This window comes from Humulus lupulus, chromosome 6 (genome assembly GCF_963169125.1).
Source record: "Humulus lupulus chromosome 6, drHumLupu1.1, whole genome shotgun sequence".
NCBI classification, from domain to species: domain Eukaryota; kingdom Viridiplantae; phylum Streptophyta; class Magnoliopsida; order Rosales; family Cannabaceae; genus Humulus; species Humulus lupulus.
In genome coordinates this window covers 114592812-114598984 of record NC_084798.1, presented here as the reverse complement: position 1 = coordinate 114598984, position 6173 = coordinate 114592812, and the positions used below count along the sequence as shown (strand labels likewise).

General features: G+C 33.4%; 1 long non-coding RNA gene across 1 annotated transcript; it reads right to left on the bottom strand.

The window, feature by feature from the left end:
- Positions 1 to 1144: 1144 nt before the first annotated feature.
- LOC133784164 (uncharacterized) lies at positions 1145 to 5539 on the bottom strand. Its single transcript, XR_009871174.1, has 5 exons — positions 5331 to 5539; positions 4636 to 4926; positions 3420 to 3493; positions 1415 to 1486; positions 1145 to 1299 (listed from the first exon to the last, which is right to left on the bottom strand). It is a non-coding gene; the product is annotated as an uncharacterized LOC133784164 (long non-coding RNA).
- Positions 5540 to 6173: the final 634 nt, after the last annotated feature.

Here is a 6173-nt window from a genome sequence, read left to right as displayed (position 1 = left end):
GGAACAGCAGCAGCTCGTGGAATATTGGAGGGTTCCCTGATGGTCACTCCTGTAGCCCGCCTTCTTGGGGGCTGTGACACATCCTGATGCTGCTCGGGGAGGTTTCCTCCAGTTGCACTCCCTGTTGTGGACTCCCTCACATCCTGGTGAGGCGCCGAAGGCTGACCAGCCATAAGTTACTCTCCATGACCAGCTCTTTGATGATTTTTTCAATGTCCGTCATGCTGGCACTACAAGAAAAAACAGTATTCATAATACTTAAAAACTACTAACCGGAAGTATTCATAACACTTCTCAAAACGCTAACATAGCCCCTGTCATTAAAAGTCCTGTCTTTTCTATAACAGTTTTTGAATGTTATGTTCGATTTTATCTTAAAGTATTCAATAACACATTTTTAGTTGCTATCATATTAAAATAATAACGCTTAGTTAGAGTAATTGGTTATAAATTTGAAATTTAATCTTAAACGTTTTGTATAACACTTTTCAACTGTTATAATTGATTATTTTGATAGTGTTTTTAGTTTGTTATATGATATAAATCATAACGTTTTGTTACACTTATAATATGTATCCAAGATAACCATAAATACCATATTAAAAGTCCAATAATAAAATTTTGTTATTTTAGTCTAGATAAAAGATTTTTAATTTTGTTGTGTAAGGATAATTATAAGTTTTCTTTTAAATTAAAAGGTTTTTATTATCGTATTTGGATAAAAAAAATATCAAAATTAATCACAAAATGTAATATTAAATAGATTAATAAACCATAAATATTACATTAAACAAGAATTACTTCATGAGGTCTTAGTTCTAACTTAAGTCTGAAAACATACATAATAAAACTCTATAATCTTGAACATCTTTTACTTCAAAAATGAAAAACAAAGCCATAGCAAGATACACAAAAAGTAAACTATGAAACTTGCTCCATCCTTCAATTCATCGTCCATTGTGCACTTGTCCTTGTTGTGGGTCGATTTGCTTAGCTACATAAAAATTTAAATAATTAATGCTTAAACATAAAGATAATAGAAAATAATAGAAATTAATCATATAAGCTATACAACAACCTATTATTATTGATTACTGGTATTAAATGCTGACAAACCAACTCTTGGTGTCAAGAAAATTATCAGCAGACTAAGCAAAACATGAGTAGTAAAATGTCTTGCATAAACTGAAAAAACACCTTTGCAGCACTTTCATATGCGTTAGCGCTTCCCTCATAATCCTTTAGTTTATACTTAACTTCTCCAAGCAAACGAAAAACATCAGGGTCACTTGGCTTCTCCTGTGTAACACAATAACACGAATACAGGCAAGCTTAGATCAAAAGTTTTTACTGAACCCTTCCTTTGGCCAGCATCTTCCAAGTACATTACTCTTCAGGAAGTATAGAAACAAACCTTTGTCAAGTTCTCAAGCAAAGAGACCGCTCGGGTATATTCTCCTAACTCAGCCAAGGTTACAGCAGCTCCCTGTAAATAACCCGAAATAAATATAGCATGGATGCTACAAACAACAGGAATATAGATGGTTTACCAAAAAAAAGTCAAATCAAGAAAACCCTTTGGCACCTAACCCTACTCAGAACACTGTTTCCGTCAATTTTCATCAGATGATGTTGCAGCTAGTAGCATCTTTAATTTTTCTCATTTTTTATGTAATATTTAAAATTTAAACACTTCTCCAGCTTTCTTTATCTTTTTCCTCCAGACTATATTTTTATTAAAAGAGAATAATCAACAACACTTCCAGTCATTATTATGTCCAATAGATAGAATAAGATAGGATCAGGAGTGATCCTACATCTGGCCAACTAGAAATTAGTGGTAAAAAGCTTAATATTTTTCACAAAAACCTATAAGACATAGAATCAGCTCAACATTTTTGGTTTGAAATAAGAAGCTAACAAGGGTTCATTTTACATTTAAGCCTCACCAGATAATACCAAGTGATTTAATCAAATGACTTTTTCTTTTTTTAAAGCCCAGCTAGAATGAAATAAAATAATCCACACAATAGCTTATTAGACAAGTTCTATCGCTTTCAGAACTTAAAATACTGCAATCTTCTTAGAGAACACCTAATTAACCTTGTTCTCCTTTTTTTATTCTTTAGATTTTCTCACACTAAAAATCTTTTTCCTTTGAAAGAAAGAGAGACTCACAAAAGAACATAATCTGGCATTAACAGTTTCTGACTCATCTCAAGAGCAGTTGGATCTCTTGGGGAATTGCTCAGTGTTGCTGCGTATCCTCTCAGTTGAGTCTTCCATGAATCAGAAGTAAAATAATTAGCATGTTGGGCAGCTCTTTACCACTTTCGGGATGATTCCTCCAAAATACACAACATGATTGACGGTCCATTAGGATCAACAAGAAATATGAAAAGTATAAACCAGCTCAGCAGCAAAGAAAAGCATAAAATGAATATAAGACTTGATTTGCCAGTCATATAAGAAAGAAAAAACATTGCATACTGCAAGGATCAAAGGAGTTATCAGAAACAGCAACAGTATTAAAATTAGTTAAACTTAACAGGGAAGGAAAAGTGTTACAGATTTTAGTTTTACTATTTGCAAAATTTAAGAGGATGCCAAAGGAAGTCAAATCCCAATGTATACACAAAAGGGAATGAGTATAGTGCACCAAAAAAAAAAAGGAAATGATCAGAGAGTCAAAGAAAAGAAAGGGTATAATATTATAATGAAATATTTTCAATCTTATAAATAACTAATGATGTCAAATTAATCAATAATATAGTGATTTTGAGATGTATCTCTAATTTAAATCCACTCTAGTTCATTATATATCATTAAGTTTATATTTATATTCACTCCAACATTCTCAACCTAGTACTATTGTTCACTCCAACTTTCTCAACCTACTACCAATATATTTAAAGGGTTCTCAATTTATTTAACTTCATTAGTTGTTCAAATTAATTATATCAGAGAGAGAAGAAAATATTTTAGCCACAATTATTTTTTCTACTATCAAAAGGTCAGTCTTTAAATTCTCTCTTATATGCTTCGCTCTAAATGGAAGTGCACCAAGTTATTTAACTTCTATTCTATCAACAATCCCTCCAATGAGGTAAACAACACACAGTAATGGTTGTATATGCTAGTTCCTAACTCTCCCAGTCAGCTATCCAAAAGACCATGAATTGTGGTTTTAAAATTCTATTCTATCTGATAATTTAGAAACAGAGGAAAATTTTATGACTCTTAAATCGTATGTAGTGCTTCACAATTGAGTACAGAAAAGTTTAGTTTTTAGATATTGAACTGTCACAATATACTGGGCACTATGATAATCATATCTAATGTCTAGACAGACCACGCTGATTGATCCAAGGCACTTCTATCTTTGAAGAAAAACAAACATCAACTAATACAAATATTACCTGAAGAGTAGTTTTCTCTTCTTCTGACAGTTGATTACCAACAACTGCAGCATCCTCAGGACCAACACTGAAAACTTGTAGACCATATCAAATGCAATCATTTCTCAGGAAATTAAGCAATAAAGTAATACAAAATAGACATAATAAAGAAAAGATATGGGGGAAAAAAAAATACATCTAACCCCTTAAAGCATAATATTTTTGTTGCATGTGGTGTTCTTAGCATACAAACAAGTTTACATTCAAGTAGTACAATTCAACAATCAAATCAGGGTTGAAATAAATGTAGTATACATATCTGTCAATGGCAATAGAAATAAATTGGTTCTAACGATAAGTTGTATAGTAAATATGAATTACCTTTCAGCCCCATTAAAAGTAAAAAAATAAAAGCTATGTAACAGATTTTTGGGACCAATTTCATGTAAATAGAAGATTAGACAACCAAATAGTGCTAGCAGTCCACACCATGTAAATTATTGGAAGATGAATAGTCTATAACTCATTGTTATTTTGAAGAGCTTTAGATATTTCAATAATAATGGAAAGGGAAATTATGAAGCAATATGTCTTTCGTATCCAGACATAATATGAGCAAAGCCTGCAAACACAAAGAAAAGAAGAAACAAATATAATTGACAACTAGAATAGAAAAAAGAGAGAAATAAAAAGGCAAGGGAAAGTTGGGTTGTGCCTGTCTTCATGAACTAAATTGCTGAAACATAAGCACTCATTAAAGTTGTAATATTTATAATAGATGTTAAGAGGTCATCTTTGGTTACAGAAATAATAGTGAAACTACAATGACTACATCCAAAAATTCCAGTCTCTTAGTCAATCAGAAAAAGAAAAACTGCTGAAATGTTTGGTGCATCAATTCTCTTTTGACGCCCTGAAAAGTTTGAACATTCCTTTCAAGCCAAAGTTGCCAACATAGAGCTAGTTTTGAAGATTGGTCATTACAGAAAAACATTTTAATTGATGAGTAACAGCATAGACTTCCAAGAAATATGTAACTGCATGTTTTATGGGAAGAAAAAACTGCAGAAGCATGTACGAAAACATGTTTGCAGGCAGTAAATACAGGGCAATTTTTTTTTAAGAATATACATGCTAATCCCGAAGGGAAAAGTAATTGAGATTAAAGTAAAAATTCTTCATTGTAAACTATCTTACGAATACAAATACATGACACATTAACCCATAGAATAATGACCTTGACATCACTGGTTCCAGGAAAAAACTTGTCTCCAAACTTGTGAAAACTAACCGTCATCACCCTGCCATGTTAAACTATGAAGATTCGATTAGAGTTCCAAGCGAGTGTGACAGCTACAATAAAAATTTTGATACCCTATGATTTTACTGGTAGTAATTGACAGGCAGGGAGCACACAATAATTCAAAGATTCATGCTCATTCAAAAGTTGAATCATCATAATGGACTGTAAATGAGTATCAAAACTCAAACAAATTCTCAAAGACAGCGCAATCTTCTCCAAGATTATCTAGCAAAAGAGAAATAAATTAATTAGAAGTCTTATTCTTAATAATACATAAATCCAACGAGAACTTGTGAGTGGAATGAAACAAAAATAGAAAAAATAAGAAACTAAACCAGGAGTGTTTATTAGTTTCAGTATCCCCAAATCAACAAAACCCATATGATTAATGGAGCTATAACACTACTTAAGGGCTTCAGTATCCCCAAATAAAAAAATTTAGTATCTCACAAATAAAAAAACAAAACTAAAAAATAGAGCACATTAAAGCAAATAAGGTCCGAAATTTCCCTTAGAAGAAAGATTTGTAGTTGAAATTTGAGGCAATAAAACAGAGGTAATGGGTGAAAGCTAGTAAATCCACTCAAAATAAGAGCATAATCGTCAAAAGCAGGGAGAGAGAGAAATACCGTCGAGCCCACGCACCGTTAAGCCCCATTTCCGTCGCTGTCCAGCCTCTTGCGCCAGCCACCTACATGAGAAATGGTAAAACTTGAAGACAGATCCAAGAGGTTAGATGTGAAGGAGATAGAGAAGTGAGACTGAGAATAGAGAAGTGAAGGAGATAGAGTTGACTGAGAATAGAGTTGAGAAGTGAGAGAGGGAATGAGAGACTAAGAATAGAGTTAGGGATTGAGAAGTGAGAGAGACGGGATGAGAAAGGTTGGGTTAGATAATAAAACCAAAAAAAGGCGTGTATTTTAATTGGCGCCTATTATTTCAGTTGCCGCCCTTTGTCTCCAAAATTGTGTATGTCTTTCTTATTATTTACCCATAGCATTAATAACGCTTTTTAAATTCTGTCATATTTGATTGTAATATTTGGTCAAAAATGTTGTAGTGTGGCCAAGGCAGCTGCCCTTATCTCCATCTCTGGAGTAGGGGCTGGTCGGTACCATGGACCTAAACAACACCAAAAATTCTAACGATGGTATAGAGAAGCTAGAAGAAAACAAGAGACCAGTGAGCAAAAGATTTACCTCCTCGGGTGAAGGCCAGGTTGTCAGCGACTAGGTCTGTTGTAAGGAAGTATTCCTAGAAATACTTCCCTACATTAGACTTATGGGTGATGTCGCTCAGGAAGGTGCGAGCAGACTCCTGGTGGTAAAAGTGGAAGAACCCCGTGTTGTTGTGGTTGAGGTTTGATTTGAGATCGAATAAGTAGTTGATCTCATGTGGCGTTGGTACTGGCCACTTCTTATGCTTATAAAGGATATAGAGCACAGATAATACTCTATACCCGTTAGGGGTGA